Genomic DNA, 20,000 nt, shown 5'->3' with positions numbered 1-20,000 from the left:
CTGTACACGAATGGCCTCCACAGTCACCAGATCTCAGTCCAATAGAGCACCTTTGGGATGTGGTGGAACGGGAGATTCACATCATGGATGTGCAGCTGACAAATCTGCAGCAACTGTGTGATGCTATCATGTCAATATGGACCAGACACTCTGAGGAATGTTTCCAGTACCTTGTTGATTCTATGGCACAAAGGATTATAGCAGTTCTGAAGGCAAAAGGGGGTCTAAACCAGTACTAGCAAGGTGTACCTAATAAAGTGGCCAGTGTAAATATACTTAGTAGCACTTGTGTCATAATAAAACCCCACTTTACAGAAACCAGTGTCTGCACCACTCAACAGACTGCATCCAAGACATTCACACTCACGCATGGGCTGAATTTCAAAAAGTCAGCGCTCCTCGCCCCCGTGCATGTGTTCCTTGTGCGAGAAGGCAACCCTTTCCCCCTCTAATGCACTGGCATTCTCCCTATTATTAACACAGCTCGGTACTTCAGAGAGGTCCTGCGTGTCCATTACTGGCTGGATTGGATGAGATCATTTAAAACAAATAAGTGAGAGGATGTCGGGATGCTGCCCTGTGAAAGGATAAAAGCCACTTATGATTCTTTGTACGCTTTCAGCTCTTTAGGAGAAACTCCCCCTGAGGCCCATTCACGGGGCCGCGACGGTAAAAGCCGACCGGAGCGAGTAGCCGCTCACGTGACGGGCGGGAAGGAGTGTGCGGCAGCAGCGTAACACCGTCTCACGGGTCTAAAAGGGAAACGTTCTCACTCCAACGTGTGATTGTGCATTTTCACCGGCTGTGATTACACACACCGCAGAAAGGAACACAAATGAAAATGGACGTTCTTGCATTGCCCCGGATGGCTTTGATCCTGACCGCTCTAGCCATGATCACCACTGGCTAGACATGATTTGCACACTTGCAGAATACAAGGCGAAGGTCTGGCGTTGGCAGGATCTGCACCTATGACATAGACTGCAGACGTCTAACAACAGGTGTTTACCGTTATGCTTCATTTGCTACAAGCAGCGTTTTGGGGGCTTTGTAACTTGGAATTGAATTGCAGATCCATGATTTAGAGACTAGTTTTCAGTCATAACAGTTCAAAAAGGGTCTTTATACAGAATGAATAGTGCAGCTTTTGGCAGTAAAGGTAACTGTATGACTCTGCCATCACTTCGGACCACTGAATACACCTCTTTGAAAAATACGCCTGCAAATGAATGAGGCTTTCAAAATGACTTTCAAAGGCTACGGAAGGGGGGGAGCAAAGTAAACAATGTCAGCTGTGTAGTCAAACATGGCGATCATTCTTTTGAATTAGTATTAAAGTATAAAATGTAATTTCTCTTTTTTTTATGAAAAAGATGAAAAAACTGGACCTGAAGTTTGGCATTGAGATGCAGAGGAAAGTGAGCAGTGTTGGGCCCCTGACTGCTGCAGACGGACTGTGAGCAGTGTTGGGCCCCTGCCTGCTGCAGACGGACTGTGAGCAGTGTTGGGTCCCTGACTGCTGCAGAGGAAAGTGAGCAGTGTTGGGCCCCTGACTGCTGCAGAGGAAAGTGAGCAGTGTTGGGCCCCTGACTGCTGCAGAGGAAAGTGAGTAGTGTTGGGCCCCTGACTGCTGCAGAGGAAAGTGAGCAGTGTTGGGCCCCTGACTGCTGCAGAGGAAAGTGAGCAGTGTTGGGCCCCTGACTGCTGCAGACGGACTGTGCTGCTCCAGCTAAAGTCTTTCATGTGCTGCTTCACCATTCAAAGCACGTCCGGATGATCAGACAACTTGGCTGGGAATGTGTACAATCCAATGTTCCATAATTCAATTCTGGTACATCTTCAGAAGATGACGAGCCAGAAGAAAGATCAGAAAACCTGAAATAATTGGGTACAAATAATTGGAATTAAGGAGTATGTATGAATTAACATTCAGGACTAAAACATATAGATAGGCCTAAAGCATAAACCGGAGTCTGTTCCCTGACATCCAGTTTGATTGAAAGGCACATTTCGCAATACCACAGAAAGCCGCGTCACTACCGAAGATCCTTTGGTGGTGCGGCAGGAGGTTTGTCGTCTGCTATGAAGGCTAAAGAAAATCAGACCAAAAGAACAGGAGAGAGAGAGATGACAGAGAGGACCAGGGCGAGGCGCTTCCAGAGTATCCAACCATTGAAATTTCCCAGCTCTCATTACACGCTTCAGAGCCAAACGCACAACCCCCCTAACCTCTGCTTAAATAAAGCCCTCAGAGAGAGGTGACCAATGAAGGGGAGGGTCACGGAAAAGATGTACTGGCAAAAACTACTGACCTTTGGACTTAATGCATCCCTCAAGTCAAAGGCTGACAGCTCTGACTGTGTCACGGAGGGTTTGGATAAACTGGACCTTCCCTAATTTATTGGCTGCTTCTTAAATGGTTAACAAAGTGACACCTGCATATAATGATTATATAAGAGTTAATGGGAAAAAATAAAACTTAATTGATGATGACATGATTGCTGTAGATCTTCCACTGTACCAAACCCAGAGGTACCTCAGTTCTGATGCCAGCAAAGGCCACCGGAGAACACTGAACTAATCATTATGGTCACGGAACCAGTTTTTAAATGACTCATGACTTAAATCACTTATCATGGCTCGTTCTGCTGGAAAGAACCAGAATAATACAGGTAAATCAGCAAAGGGAAGTGCATGGTCGGCATCAGACAGGCGGTGGCGTTGAAACCGTGTTTGAGTGGTATCAGGGGTCCCGATGTGTACTAAGAGAACAGTGCACACACCATTACATCATTACCGCCAGGTTGAGCTGTTGGCAAGCAGGAAGCCGGATCTGTGGATCCGTGCTGTCTGCACCAAATTCTGATTTTACCATCTGCATGTCACAGCAGAGACTTGATCAGATGAGGCAGTGTTTCTCCAGGATTCTGCTGTTCCCTTTGGGTCAGGCTGTACCCGGTGCAGATTCAGACTGTGTTCTAGGCAGACAGTAGGGGATGTCGATGTGATCTGCTGGTCTAGTTGCCCATATACCTCAGGTTCCGACATGTTGTACATTCTGACATGCTTTTCTGCTCACCTTGGTTGTAAAGATTGCGTATGTGGATTTACTGTAGCTGTCCTGTCAGCTCCAAGCAGTCTGGGCGTTCGCCTCGTACCGTCCTCATCAACATGGTGTTTCCACCTGAAGAACTGAAGAACTGCTGCTCACTGGGAGGGTTTTTTCTGTTTTTTTGCACCATTCGGTATAACCTCTAGAGGCTGTTGTGTGTGAAAATCTCAGGAGATCAGCAGTTTCTGACATATTCAAGCCGGCCTGTCGGGCACAAATATTCATGCCCGTGGTCCCTAGGATTACACTTTTATCCTGATTCTGATGTCTTATGTCAACATTAACTGAAGCATTTCTGTATGCTTTGTGCTGCTGATGCATGACTGGCTAAGTCAAGAATAAAAACAATGAATGAGCAGGTGTATTTTACCTAATTACTTTGCAATATATATATATATATATATATATATATATATATATATATATATATATATATATATATATATATATATATATATATATATATATATATATATATATATATATTGCCGCACTCATGGAATGCCAGTTGCCACGGTGATAAGTCCGCCATGAAGCAAGCACCACTTCTTTACCTGCCTCTGTGATCCTCCTGACCCCAGTCACAATGAGACACTAGCAGCTGTGATATCGCCATGGCTATAGCACTGTACGTGAACATCTCAAGTAACAAGCAGACGGCGATTGAAGAGCCTCCCCGTCTGGCAGCACACAGCGTCACTGGTGGCTGTCTGGCTGCTGTCTGGCTGCTGTCTGGCTGCTGTCTGGCTGCTGTGTTTTCTTTGGGGACATTTGACAGTTTTGTGTGGCGTTATGCAAGTGTTCCGGCATGAATTGTTCTTGCGTAAAGGCCATAGGATGAGCTCTGAGGATTTACTGTTATATATATATATATATATATATATATATATATATATATATATATATATATATATATATATATATATATATATATATATATGAACAAGGTTATTGTAATTCCAACAGGTTCTGAACAAGGTTATTATCATCTGGAAAACATATTCTGCATCTTTATACTCCAAAGGAAGAAGCGTAGACAGAAGCAGTTTCAGGGGCGTCCGAGCTGCTCCGCACCATCTCAACAGAATTGCGATGGGCTCATGGCATTCCATTCTTACTTGTGCATTACCATATGTAACCCAAAAAGAGAGAGTGAGAGATAATGAAAGAGTGGGAGAGAGAGCGCGAGAGAGAGAGAGAGAGAGAGAGAGAGAGAGAGAGAGAGAGAGAGAGTACGCGCTAACAGGAATTGCCTAGCAATATACATTCCTGTTCCCGAGACCTAATGAGGCACAGCACATAAATGAACCTAGCAAGCCCATTGACTTGAAGTGAGGATGCGTGTTGTTATGAGGCTGGTGTCCTCACATCTGGCCATAGAGATCTGGATAAATACGCAGCGGCATTGATGTCTTAAAAGTAATATCTCATAAGACTAAAAATTGACATATATTATGAATGAGAAATAAAAGTTGATCTTAATTATAAAATCCATCACCAGAAGAATACAGGCCATGAGACTATATTTAGCATACAGCATACATGCCAACATTCCCCTGTCTCTCTTTAGCAGGAACAGCTAAACCGCATACATCAAACACATTGCCAGTATCTCACTGAACACAGCTCACAGCTTAACGAAGCCTGCGATGGCTTTCTGAACATAACAGGTTAGAAAAGAAATGGCTCCATTCACAGTGATTCAAGTTATTATAAAAAATAATAATATAAAACAAAAAAGAAACACCTTACAGTAGGCACATAGCCATGGTGCTGCTATTGAGACAGACAATTGAGAAGGCGACACGTCGTTTGCTGCTGGCGTTAGATGGAGCTATTAAAGTGTTCTGGCGCGCCAAGCTCTTGTAAAAGGCAGAGGGGGATGTTAGCCTTGAATTCTGTTTTGTTGCTTTTTGTTCATCACCTTAATATTTTTGTGTGGTTTTTTTTATTTTTATCACCTCCCCATGACTGGAAACCGCTGATTAGAAAGGGGGCGGCGGTGTGGAGGCGGAGCTCCTGAAAAAACTGGCATGTGCCGTCGCTTTGGTTACGCCGCGGGAGGCTGCCCCTGGTGCTGTGTCCGCACCAGCGCTGATTAGCTATCTGATCAACCTGCGCTGCCTGCCTCACCAGGGCAGGCCAGGGATACGCTTTTTGGAATCGGCCTACAGAAAACCAGGCAATGAGCCTCCTGCACACCGTTTACTTACAAAAACAACAGTAGCAGGTCTCTTGTGGAGCAACGGCACAGAAACTGGACCCTCGTGTCTCCTGGTGCCTCCTGGTGTCTCCTCGTGTCTCCTTGTGCCCTTTCTTTGGTAGCTCCTCTTGAGTATTATCTCTGATTTCAATTGTTTAATTTGGCTCCATGTTGCTTAAGTCTCTTATATTAAAAGGCATGTTCAAGGCGAAGGCAAGAGGACCTTCAGTCTTTAGTCTGATGTTACGTTACGTCGTTCGGTACGTTTGCTTTCATCCTTTTCTGACCCCTACTATACTAAGACCACTCAATCATAGAAGATCATTTGGAAGTCATGCAGCGACACACAAGAAAGAGAGTATTTTGTTTGAGTACTTTATAGAGTGCCTTATAAAGGAAGATGTTCCCAAGCTGGAGATGTTTTGATTAGATTTGAGATTTTATTGCCGTTTGCACAGATACCGGGTAGAACAGGACCACTGGGGTTCTCATGCATATCTTGCAGTCAGTTTCATAACAACAAGGAAAGAAAGGCAATCTAGCAGTATAAGTAATAAATAGCCACTTTTAGAAAAGAATACACTATATAAAATAAAAGCACACTGAATGAATGAATTATTGCAGACTGTGTTGCAGTACAGTGAATGATTACACAAAAACAATAAACAATGGCCTGGATATTAATTCCCTGTATGACAATGTCTGTAGAATAGAGATGACATAGTTAAGTGCCCAGGCCGTAAGGTGTGAGTGTTGTTGGGTGCGAGTGTTGTTAAGTGTTAAGTGTGAGCGGGGTAGGGGGGATGTGAGATTTCTGATGAGCCTTAATGTTCTTAGCCATCAGTTTGACAGTGAGTTCTTCCACCAGAAGGGGCGGTGTTGATTGAACTTGGGGTGCTTGAGAAAATGACCGTAACGCCCTAACGGATCGTTTTCATCAAGCGGTTTGCAAAGTGGACAGAGAAGAATGTGAAGTCTCTGAAGTAAAAAGGAAATAGTCCAGTTGCATGTTAGAACCCTGGAAACCTCTCAAGGCGCCACATGTAATTAGCTATAAGCATGGTTCAATGAAAAATAGTACAATGTGTAATATACATAAGATTTTTCAATAATTGAACAGTCAGATGCCTAATAGCTTTTTTGAATTAAGCAGGGTGTACTGCTCCCCACCATCACATGGAGCTCACAGAGACTTTTCCCTAATGTGTGTGCACTCAGGAGCAGAGTCCTTCACAGATCGTGTCATCGGGAGCCGTCCCAGGCCTGTGGAAGCCAGCAGTGACAGCTGGACCCACCCAGGTGACATCACCCATCACGGGGTCAGCCAGGCCTGAGCAATGAGTACCTTAGCCAAGCAAACACAAGCAACCCGCTACTAACTGGCAAAACCACATGCAGCACAATATGAAGTGTGTCGTAGACAGGACAGAGAAAGCTACTGACCCTGGGTTGTAGTGTTATTGAGATGGATGAAATAGTAAGCCGTTTTGCCTGTGGTCCTGGGCATACTGGAATAAGACTCAGGAACAATACTCTCTTGTCTAGCCCCGCCCCCAACCTGTCAGTCATTTCCTTGTTTTCCTGTTACATGTGCTTTTGTTGTGATTTTTGTTGTCACGCCTCATCGTTTGTAATGCCACCCTTCATGATAGGTCTCGTGTGTCTGGATTAGTCCCCTCATTATCTCGTGTATTTATACCCTGTGTTTTGTCGTATGCTTTGCTGGTCTTTGTTTTCTATACAGCCCTATTTTCCATGTCTGTGTTCACCTAAGTATTGAGTTTATTTTTTGTTCATTGTTTATCATGTCTTGCCCTGTGTTACACATAGGTAAACAGACCCTGGACCGTGTTCATGATGATGTTTCTTCATTTGCCCCTAATAAAGCTTGCTCTTCTCAGCACATGCGTCCGCCTTGCCACCATTCCACAACGCCCTCGGCATTACGAATATAGTGGTGGACACGGACCCCTGACTACAATTAGTCAAGAAATATTGCTCTAAAGAAAATTCAGTTTCTTGCATTGAAGACAGATGAAGAGCAGATACAAGCTACAACAGTGCCTAGACTTTTAGGTTAATTAAATACACCTATATGACATGGTCACTGGTGAGGAATGTGCATACAGGAAGCAAACACCAGTCCAACTGAACAGTTTAATGAATGCAAAGAAACGACACTGAATGTCATAGTGTGGAAAGGGCTTTTATAAGACATAATAAAAGTCACAAAAAGACATAAGACCCAAGTGATGTGGTCAATAAAGCAAACACACACCACCCAACATGGGCACAGGAAATAATCAATACAGGATTACAGGAACAAAACTGGAGTGAAACAAAAAGTTACGCTAAGCCACAACTGTTTACTGGAGGCTACTGGCAGGGGGCGCTGTGACACGCGGAATATAAACTACAATAAATATGAAATCATATCATATTACTAAATAAATGATCAGATTTTTTATATGAAGGAGAATACAAACGTTGCTTTTTTGTCTAACCAATTTTAGGAAGTGCCATTTTAGCTAGTAGGGTTTGGAAATGCCTCTAAAGTGGACTTAAAACTCACTGTGGCTAAGAATACACAGCTTTTATTTTTATAGTTTTGTTTAGTTTTTTGTCTGGACGGACTTCATCACATCCGTCTCTAGCAGCTGCAGAACTCCTCTGAACCACATCTGAACCCACTTACACCCACGCAAAAACCGTCGGCATCAGTTCCTAATTATGCATTATTAATTCACTGCTCATGGGTTCAATTTGGGTTTTCAGAAAAGTTCAATTTAATGCCCATTAAAAGGAAATAAATACTCTGTGTTTATTTCTGGTCTTCTGAATGAACATCTTTTGAGGTAACACAAGTTTTGAGGTAAGACACATTTCTTTACTTCCTTTGCCATTTTGTACATTCATATGGGAAATGATCCTCTAATCACAGTCGATGGAGTCTGAATAACAAACATCTGGAAAGTGGGTCGTGCGGCCTGATCTCCAGTCACACTTAAAGGAACAGCAGGAGAACACCACTGCCGGGAGATGCGCTACAGAGGCCATTTATCATCTTGGTTTTCTTCTGTCTCCTAAAGTGCTGACCACCTGACTTTGCCATGTTTTGTTTCTTCTCTGAAATCTGGGAAAGTGTTTATAGCTCAAAAAGTAAGAAAACAGTTAAAGAATTCAGGAGTAAAATCTGTACACAGAGAGTCAGAAGAAGCTCTGTGTAAAATTCAATGCCCTCTTTTATCAGATCAGATTGTTAAGGATTTTGTCATTTCCATTATAATGGATCCGTTAGCTTAATCCCTCGATAGATTTAAGGACCAAATTGTATAATTATGCCAGAATTCTTTCTAGTGAAGAGGAACTGTGACAGCATCTGATGATCACTAGCGTACACCAGAGCCTTTCAAACACCTCTTATAGTGAGCTGACCGAGAGGGAGGAGCGTCTGATGATTTGTGAAAGCTGCCACATTAGGACACTGAAAACTCTCTGATCACCATAATGGAAATGTTCACTGGGCCTTAGCCAGGTACTTTCTGACAACAATATAAAGCAACTCTCAGGAAGACCCCACATGAGCAAAGGAAAGAGCAAACCACAGTGCCATTACGGGGAAAAAGAGGTGACTGCGTAGCTGGGGATTCTGGGATGGTGTGGGATGCCAATGTGCTGGTGGACACTGCAGAGGGTTTGGCTACAGAAACCATATGAATTCAGTTCTCCCATTACATTAGGAGACCACTCTGTATGGAAGAGAAAGACAGGAAAGACTTTGTGAGACTTTGTTCATGTCGTCCTCAGCAGACACAGACATTAGTAAAGTCCCATTGACACATCAGATGCAGGAGGTCATTTAGTGCTACAGCTACTCACCTCCAATCTCCACTCACCCTTGTGGTCCACACAGGGGTTGGGAAAGGGTGTTTATTACTGCTTTGTCTGGCAGATGCCTATGATAGCCCAGCTCTCATCTAAATGCAGCTCACTTGACCAAGAAGACACTGCAATAATAAAAGATAAAACAGGCCTACTAAGGAAAATAGTGGGCAAGAATACAGACTGAATTTACTACCCAAGATACTTTCCACTCCATATCTGAAGCCCTGAATTTCACAGGACGGTGATGCGATCCTTACATCTTGTGTGATACCTCCATTGTGAATGTGTATTTACACTAATTTAAAATGTGATTTCTTTAAATCTAAGATCAGAAATAAAGAATGGTGCATCTTGTTTGGGACTTTTATCTGAATAGAAGGTGCCATGTGTCTCTAAACAGAAGATGAAGTGTTGCACTGATAAAGCCTTCAGTTCCGAGTCTTTTGTTTGTGCTAAAAGCTGAGCTTCAATATTAATAGCTGAACATTTTACAGCAGGTTTGAGTGAAGCCTCAAGATCTCAACGGTAACACATTCCTTTTTCTCCCAGCACATATGAAACATATGAAACATTAATTAAATAAGTGCCTGTTTACAAAGATATCCTTTAAAGGAGATACAGCAAAGTTGGCACAAAAACAAATAGGTATACAGAAATAGTGATCAAAAGAAGAAACTGGACCATTTAAACTCCACTCTGAACATTGCAGAATGTTTTGGTTTGGCTGACTTTCATTTTCCAAATGTTCCCATGCCAACACAACACAGGAAGGAAATATGAATAAACAGTAGGGACACTAACAATCAAAAACTCGGTTTGAAACAATTAACCGGGGAGCAGCCAGTAATTGTTCATTAAAAGGAGAAACGTTTCGGAAACAATTTTGATTACATTAAATGACTCCCCTAATTTAAAAGGCTTATCTTTTTTTCATATGTTGCTATACCAAACTGGGACTACAGAGGTTAGGTTTCTAGACTTTAAAGCAGCCTGCTTCTCCAGTAAATGACATGGTGGTTGTATAACAGCAGTGTAAGGGCTGAAAACTTTGCTGGCGCAGAGAAAGTGAATGTGAGTAAGACACCCACGAAGAAAAAACACGGCTTAGACAACACTGCACTGTTCCAGATTAAAGGACGCGGTGCACTAGTAACTGCATTACACGTTCAGTGCTGTGTTAGCCAGACTGCACTAACCCTGGAAAGGTTTTGTTTCCAGCACCTACGGTGACGACTAATAGCAGAATTTTTACATTTCTGTTCCAGTATACCGCCTGTGTTCCTGGAACGTCAGCAGTTTTGAGGTATTGATATGACACCCTCATCATTAAAATAAAAGCATTGAGCAGTCAATGCCCGTCACAGTTTTAAATCACAAGCTAATTAGCAGTGGTTCAGGTCCCTTTGACTTTCACTACTCTCATACTTGGAGCTGCTGCTTAATGCAATCAGAAGCCCAAAACCATCTGAATGAAGACACAACAGGAATGTGGCGTTTTGGGCGCACAGCTGCAAATTAGATGCACACAGACTTATTCACATTCAAAACATCTTTTTAATGATGCCACGACAAGTGAGGAGACTTATGTCTCTGAAATGAAGATGAGTTTTTGTTAAGGAATCATCATGAGTAATCTTGTATTTCAGACACTTCATTATCTCTACACACTGCTGTGGATCCTACAGAGAAGCTTTGCACATCCACCAGCTCAAAACACTTCAAGTTAATCCAAAATATTGAATGATCATAGAGACATAGAGAGAGAGAGAGAGAGAGAGAGAGAGAGAGAGAGAGAGGGAGACTGATCAACAGGCAGACAGACCCAGAGACGGAGAGAGGATGATACGTGGACATCAGCAATGCAGAGTAATTACACTGCGGAGATTAGAGTGTTCTGTATGAGGGGGAATAAGGCAAGCATGCACTAACATGGTGGCTGCACATTGTTCTACAGGAATATTTGGTGTTCCCAAATATTATTCCAAAACAAGTGTGACACCGCATGGCTGTATATGGAAAAGATGGATGAAACAGTGTAGTTTTGGCATGTTAGCGTAATCAGCTCGGAGAGTTTCAGTAAATTCTGCAAAAGCCTTTTTTCCCTGCATTTTCAGGTAGTTATGCCACTATACTGTGTTTTTCTTCATGGAAAATCAGGGCGGTTTTGAATGATCAAAATGATAATCTATGTCATTAAAATGAAAGCATTCAGCAATTGAAGCTTTTTTCAATTTCCATTTTGAATCACAAGCTAATTTGCAGTAGTTCACACTCCACTGACCTTCTGCACTCTTGTGATTTGAGCTGCTGGTTAATGCAATTGGTAGCTATAAATCATCTGAATGTGGTTATAACTGGTGGCCAGTATATATATATATATATATATATATATATATATATATATATATATATATATATATATATATATATATATATATATATAAACTGGTTTTGATTATAACTGTTACATAGATGGTATTGATAAATAACTGGAATGCAGCTGTAACATTGTATTTGGTACACATTTAAATGCAGCAGTTGGTACTGATTATAACTAATACAGTAGTAGATATTGATTATAACTGCTGGTAACTAACATAGTAGCTGGTATTTTGGCTGTATGCCTGAATGTGGAGCCTTATTGAAATTCAAAACATTTTTTTATGATGGCAGGATGTGTGAGGAGACTTATGTCTCTGAAATGAAGATGAGTTTTTGTTAAGGAAACATCATGAGTAATCTTGTATTTCAGACACTTCATTATCTCTACACACTGCTGTGTATCCTACAGAGATGCTTTGCACATCCAGCAGTTCAAACTGCTTCAGGTTAATCCAAAATACTGAATGATCAGAGAGAGGGGGGGGGGGGTGTTGCCTGGACATATACAGTTCACATATCTCCTTGTTCAATGCACTAATGTAGTATTTCAGAGTAATTGCATTGCAAAGCTTAGAAGTCTGTTTGGCACAGACTAACGCGAGGCAGGGTGTCCAGATTCTCCTCAAGGTCTGGGCTATTCCAGCATGCTGAGCTAATTAAGCTACAAGACAGCTGCAAAAATCTCCACTACCGCCAGAGGTGCACCTTGCATTTTAAGTACATGGGTGTGAGCAAGAAAACTTGCAGACTACAAAAATCACAGGCATACACTAACCAAATACACAGAACTGTAGATGTAACCCAGTACTAAAGATGTAATATAAATATATGATCAATCACAACATAAAATTGAAAAATAAATTAGTGTACAAAAAAGAAAGTAAAAAAACAACAACCAAGATAAATGAATGTTAATGTGTTTGTTTCATGTTGCCGTTCGACCAAAAAAATGTGTTTAATGCGATAACAAGCAGAAGAGGGACGTGTTTAATGGATCAAACATTTTGTGATTGACTCTTGAAAATGCCCTGCGTGATAACATGGGAACGGCCTGTTTGGCCTGTGCAAAGCAGTGGAAGCAGCAGGTTTGCAGCTGTTTGCACGTTTAACGAGCAAAAGCAGAAATGGCCAGAAATGGTATAAAATCGTAAAAAGATAAGTTACCATAAAAAATATGTTAGTATTTAGGTGAGTTAAAGACCAAATTACACATTTTGTCCACAAAAGTACACGCAGCTCAAATCCTCTGATTTCCCAGAGTTGTTGCACCTTCCCACAGAGCAAACTGTACCTGTCCTGTAAAACATAATCGGTCCAACAGTTTACGACAATTGCGCCTCTCATGCCAGTCACCTTTGTGCCGCCTGTGTCTTTTCTAAGACATCACATCAGAGCTACAACGAAAGCACCGGGTGCTTTGCTGCAGGAGGGAAGTCATCACATCCCATTTTGGCAGCTTGACACTGCGGTTACATCAGTATCAGAAAGACTTTATTGTCATACATTGTACATGCAGCTCCAGGAACGGCCATGTTCATGTGACAGACACGCCGGGAGTATGTCGACGATGGCGTATTGCTGTTGGACTACTCGTGACATACGCAGGATAAACTCTTTCCCATTGTTTACGGTTTTCTACACTTAATATTACATCACTAAAATTAAATTATGCCCTTGCATGTTACCTGGCCAACAACAAAATATAATAGTACACTGAATGACGATAAAAGAACCAGAAGAAAGCATATTATGCCAGTGAGAGGCCCCTCCAGAAGGCTGTTATCGGGCTGTGGGCGTTGAGGCCCAAGAGTACCACTTTAGCATTTTGGGATCAATACATAAAGTACATACGTCAGGTCTGGGTAATACAACCAGGGAACAAAACTCTTGCAGGCTAAATGTAAATGTATTAGTCAGTGCCAGCACACGGCCTAGACTTCAAATAAACAAGCAACAAATAGGGAGGAAATAATATTTCTACTTCCAAACATGAAGACGAAAACTGCTGTCAGAATAAACTAATTTGTTTCTTATAATAGTTTCGCTGAATTATTGTAACATCCACTGCACTGGATGATTTTCTAAGGTTTTGCAATGAAACATTTTGTCTTGGCCATGCGGTGTAGGAAGTAATATTTTAAAGAACGTCTTTGTTCTGTGGCAGTGGTACTATCATTGTCTAAGCTTTATCCAAAACAGCTTGGATAAACATTACTGATCTACTTCCTTTAATCTTCCAGAAGAAAATGTGGCCCATGTGACAGTAAAATAAAATGGATGCTGAAAACACGCCACCAGAACATGCAGATCTTCTGTCAGAGGTTCCAGTACACAGACCTCCTTACGTCTCCTGTTGAGGAGCACTGTGTACACTGTTCTCGGGTGTAATTCTTTCCTATTCATTTGGGTCTTCTTTGGATGGCCAATCAAAGGTTGCTAGGAGACCACTTGAGTAATGAACTATTTTCCGGCCCGACGGCAACTCAACTGGTAGATTAAATTAATCCCATTAGGGGCAGTGGGTAACATAATGATCAGCCTCACAAGCACACCCCTCACTTCTCTCTGTGTTACACAGACTTGCACAAACACACACGTGCACACACATGTGCACACACACGCACGCACACACACACACACACACACACTCGATATTAGCATTCCTCTGCACGTCACACTCCTTGTTATCCATCTGCCAGTAGACGGCGGTGCTATAGGTATGTGTTCCTCTGTTTGGGTAATGCTTTCTATAGGTATGTGTTCCTCTGTTTGGATAATGCTTTCTATAGGTATGTGTTCCTCTGTTTGGGTAATGCTTTCTACGCTGGTCAAGATCCATGTCTTGAGAAACCAATGCTATTCAACTTACTGCAGACCTAATTAAGGTCTCCACACGGCTAATTAGCCACCAATTGATGGCGTGCCAACAACTGTCTTTTGGTTCTGGTGATAGAGCGTCCTGCAGTCCCAAACAAAAATATGCCACCGTATGTTCCAGGGAATCAGTGCTTCTGTTGATATGGGTATGATATCTATCTGAGATCTTTTTTGACAGCATTTTGTTTGAAAAATAAGCCACAAGTATTAATTTGTCCTTTTATATGTATTTTCACTTTCTTTCCATCTTGTTCCTGGACTCAAACTGATTTAATGTTAGTCCTGTAGGTGTGCGTGCCACATTCTATTCTGATGCTTTGACATCCCATCAACAAATATTGAAAGGATTTGCAAGCCTAACATGTCTAGCTGACATTATCATTACAGTCAACCTGCAGTATCAGAACTGGAGTGCCCATTAAAAATCCCCACAGCTCATGTTAGAGACATAATACACCGACAAAACCAAGGACAAAATCTCACTCAGTTCTGGATGCTTATACAATCAGGAATTCACAGCATTCCCATCTGTAATAATCTCACTCAGTTCTGGATGCTTATACAATCAGGAATTCACAGCATTCCCATCTGTAATAATCTCACTCATGTCCTTTGAATATTGACTCACATTTGAATTTTTCCTTATACCCCCTACACTATATGGCCATAATTATGTGAAGTTTTGGGCCCTTCTACAGCAGGAAGGGTCCATGCACAAACTGTGGCCACAAAGTTGGAAGCTTGTAATTGCCTTTGTATCATGTAGTATTAATATAGTATTAATATTAACCTTCATTGGAACAAAGCAGTCTAGCCCAAACCCTGCAAAACAACCCCAGACTATTATCCATCCACCAAACCTTACTGCTTACACTATGCAATCCAGTAGGTACAGTATCTATCAAACCTAGATTCCTCCATCAGACTGCCAGATGGTGAAGTATGATTGATCACTCCAGAGAAGATGTCTCCTTTGCCCAGGAACTGGTGGTACTGCACTTCATATGACTCCACGTGAGTCTATGTGTTTGGCATCTCACATGGTGATCTCAGGCTTGGCTACGGCTGTGGAGAGCAGTTCCATGAGTCTCGCAATGCACAGGTCTTCTGCTGATGTTGCCTCCTGAGGCCGTTTGGAACTCTGGGAGAAGAGAGTATTTTTACACTGCTGTACACCTCAGCACTTGGTTATCCTACTCTTTGTGTTAGAGCATAACGTGTGGTTTGAGTTGTGGCTGCTTTTATTCTGTTTCTCAATAAAAGCACACACAGTTCACCAGGGTAGAAATTTCATGAACTGGCTTGTCATGTTTAAAGTCACTGACTTATTCAACACAAACCAAACTACCAGTGTTTGTTTATGGATATTCCATGGCGGTTGTTCCATGTTGTGCCATCTGTATTTAACAATATACATATCTTATGTAGGCTATATTTTATGTACAGTCTGCTAATGTGATGCAATTTCTTCCAGGATCAACATATTTTCTGTCTATCAGAACTGGACTGTTCCTGTCTTGCTGCCAACAGCCCTTTCCACAGAGCTGAGACCCGGGGGTTTTGCAGGCCAGTGAAGCAATAAAATATTCCTGGAATCATGGTGGTGGTGATACGTGCCTGGTGACACGGCGCATTGTCCTGGTGAAAGAGTTCATCCGAGTATGGAAAACTGTAGCCAAGCGCATTGAGCCCGGCCAACGTTTAGACGCGCTGGGCAGCTCCGATGTTTGGGTGTAATGGATATTTGGGTTGTGAATGGGTTCCAGGAAAAGTTGCACCAAATTCTGATGCTTGTGTCAGTATGAAGCAACAGAGCAGCCAACTGTTTTTTGCCCTCATTAAGAGTCCCGTGTTCACTGAACATGCACTCTATGTTTCTTTGCTGATAACATCAGTGCCTGTTATGGTCTTTGACTAAAACAAAGGACTATTTGGTATGTTTGGAGATGACATTTTTCTCACATACGTTGAGTCTGGATGTGATTTACCTGGATGTGACACGCCTGCTACGTTGCATCATTCTCAAACTTCTTATTTGACCCCTTGGATCTGCAAACACTCTATGTCCACATGTACAAACTAGCAGTTTTTTCCTAATATAATTAGGTTGCATGTGCACGTTTCAACCAATCTGGGCTAACTGTAGCATACAACCAGGAACGTAGCACCAACGGTGCAGTCCAAGGCCATTTGATGAATTTAGTTCATGGTGGTATGACACTTTGTAGTCTGCCATTTAAAAATGTAGGTTCAATCATCCTACACCAGAAGTATTCAAGTCACAGATTTGCCACCTATGAGTCCGGTGTAAGAGTAAACTAGCGGCCAGCTAAAGGGGTTTCAAGTCATTTTGGCATAATGTGAATGAGAGGTTTAAACATGAATATCTTTGGCCTTTGTGTTACTTCCATTCAGATGCTGCTCAGATTGTCAAATGACAAAGCCACTATGTGCTGAGGTGAACACAGTAAACATTCTTTCCAGAAGTGACTGAGATGTTGTGTAATTCTGCTTCATTTTGGTAAACACGCGGGGGTTCATGTATACGCCACAATGCTCTGTTCATATTTACAAAGCAAATCTGACAGGACGCCACGGCCCAATGTAGACCCCAGGGAGCGGCTAGTAAAGGAACATGGCCTCGTACAACGGGAAATATTTGCTCGTTTATAATGACTGGGCTTTACGCTCCCTAAGTGATTTCTGCCTGTTTCTTCCCAATCAATCAGAGGCTCAGGACATACCAAATCAAAACACGGCTCAAGCTAAGTGCAAAACGCCTCCATTGTTAAACACAGCGAAGGCACACACCAGACTCAGTTTAACCAGTATGGCCGCAGGTACCGAAGTGATCGTTCACATTTCGTGATTCATTCTAAACTTGTCTTCGAATCATTCTAAACTTGTTGAGAAGACCAGGAGAATTTTACATCACTATATCACTCTCGTACCCCCAGTGGGTAGAATTCTGCAGCTCCGTTCTGCCTTGAGAAAGCTCACAGACCTTCTTACCTCAGCTCTGTGTACTTGGGAACATAGTCCTCACGCTGGATGGTGTTTTTAAAGCAATTTAATCTTTTTCCCACAAAAAACCTTTAGTGGATGTTCAGCAGAGTTGCAGCTGAAGGCATTTGATGATTATGCTGCAAAAAAAAAGCAATTAAGAAGAGACAACAAGAACTGCATCTCATTTTGTGAACTGATAGGAAACTTCGGTTCTATTGCCTTCCATGTCCACGATTGCCTATGTAAGAACCACTCTGTGCATGAAACTACTGTTACATGATGTTTTATAGTGCAGTACTTAACACATGATTGTCATGACACTGGGGCAGTTCAGAAAGACACGATCCACAGGGAACTCTGTGCATCGGAACACGGCGCTGTATACCTAATGTCTTTCATCGAGTGTGTCCCCGTGCCAGACTACACTGTGGCTACCAATCGATGTTCCTATTCTCTTTCTTAACAGCCAAGTCACCAGAATGGCCTTTTCTCCAGGGGTCCAGCCGCCTGCGGAGAAAACACCTGTGAGAGTCTCATTACCAAGCACTAAGTTCATCACGGGCTGACAGAAAATCACTACGCCTCCCCCCCCACCTTTGCCATCTCTCTTCACCTCACTCTCCTAAGTGCCCGAGAGGACCTGTCAGTGCTGTAACGAAAACGTTCCCCGGTCACTTTCCATTACGCTCAACTGCCACGCGTGCTCTTCCTCTCTCCATTACCTTGCGTCATGTATCTGGGCCTCGGTCACGCCCCCCCCCCCCCCCCCCCCCCCCCCGCCCTTCCCATGTGGAGGTCTCCCAATTATTGCAGTCTTTCTGTATATTTAATAAGCTCTCCATTTTAAGGCGGGGCTTAATTTTCTTCAACTTCCAATTAGAAGAGGCTTTTTGGATTTAAACCACTCCAAATTGTAATTGCATTTTTTTTCCTATTTAAATGCCAAGCACTCTAATTTACCCTTTGATCCACACATAATAGATCTAATATGGAGCAAGGTTTTAGTCATGCTTCTGGTTAATGTCTTGAAAAAAAGATCGGACCATGGAAGGGCGTGACATCAGCGCTGGCACTACACGCCGCAGGACAGCCCCGCCAAATCCAACGCGCCCGCGCGGATCCTGTGTTTTCACACTGCGTTTGACATGTTTCTTTAAAACACACACAGGAGAAATGTGCAGAGCAGCGGTGTGTAAAACTGCAGTCAAGCCCATGACACACGCAACACAGCTGGAGTACAAAGTGAGCTCATCACCGTCAGCTGCTGGGTTGTTTTTATTATTTACACCACATCACCATGGCTTGGCTACACACATCCAGCGTGCCCACAGCAACGCTCCTCTCCTGCTCACGGAGGCTCTCTCCACTCTAACAATGTTTCTCTCTTTTATTACTTTTGCTGCTGTTGTACTTTCGGATGCTTATTCCCACTTTCCTCATTTGCGCTGACGTGGACCTACATAAATATAGTTCTGGCATAGATGAGTCTTACTGCTCTTTCCCTCGAAGCAATAATAGCAAAAAAAAAACACAGTCTGATGGCAGGAGAAGACCCTATGTCTTCTCCACAACCTTTTTTCTTTCTAGACCCGTTTTCTGCTCCATTCTTCCAGTTATACCCCATGGATGCTGTCCACACTGTGGAAGCTGTCAAACACACACACACACATGCACACACACACACACACATTCAGAGATCCTGCCTGCCTCTTCGTGGATGCTGTGATGTTCTCATTAAACCCTAAACACCTCCGCCTTCCCTCGCCCGGTCCTTCACCAGTACACCCACACGCTGGAGCGGGATTCTGTTACCGTGTACAGTTGCCTGCCATGAAGATTTGTACCTGCCCTCCCTTCCTCCCTCTCTCTCTCTCTCTCTGTGCCTCTCCCCATCTCTATCTATCTTCCTATCCACCTTCCCCTCTCTCTCCCTCTCTCTCTGTCTCTCTCCTGTCTCTCTCTCTCTTCCTCTCTAGCTTTCCGCTCCATCCAGCAGAGAGGCGGGGGTAGCCTTGGTCTGTAAGTGCTACTTGCTAACACTGCTAACTGTACGAGGAGCCGGTGGGAGGCACCTCGGCTCACCCAGGCCTCCTCGCAGACAGCAAAGCGGACTTTCCCACTTTCTGAGGCCGGGTCTGTTCTTCTGCAATGACAAGGACAAACCAGCATTTTTCACTGACTAAAGGCAGCTCATGTAGTTTCAGTGATCGGATTTATGTCAAAACGGGGCAGTTGATACCGTGACACCTTATATCCCCATAGCAAAATAAAGCAGTTAGTCAATTGAGAAACTGAACAAAAGCAGGTTAGGAAATTTAACAGTGAGAACTATAACCGTCTTCACAATCAAATTCTGATATGCACACATATTGGGTCTAAATATTCACATCTCACTGACCAAACTTCTTGACAGACTGATTTGCAACTCTACGCTGCAGACTGGCACAGGCACCTGTGTTCAAGAAACTCCATCTCCTGTCCTCGGTGAACTTCACGGCTGCCTACAACATGGTGGATTGACTTTAAAACACAGTT

Source organism: Brachyhypopomus gauderio, chromosome 1, assembly GCF_052324685.1.
Source record: "Brachyhypopomus gauderio isolate BG-103 chromosome 1, BGAUD_0.2, whole genome shotgun sequence".
In the NCBI taxonomy this organism is placed as follows: domain Eukaryota; kingdom Metazoa; phylum Chordata; class Actinopteri; order Gymnotiformes; family Hypopomidae; genus Brachyhypopomus; species Brachyhypopomus gauderio.
The sequence above is the reverse complement of the archived record's forward strand: the minus strand, read 5'-3'. Positions refer to the sequence as shown.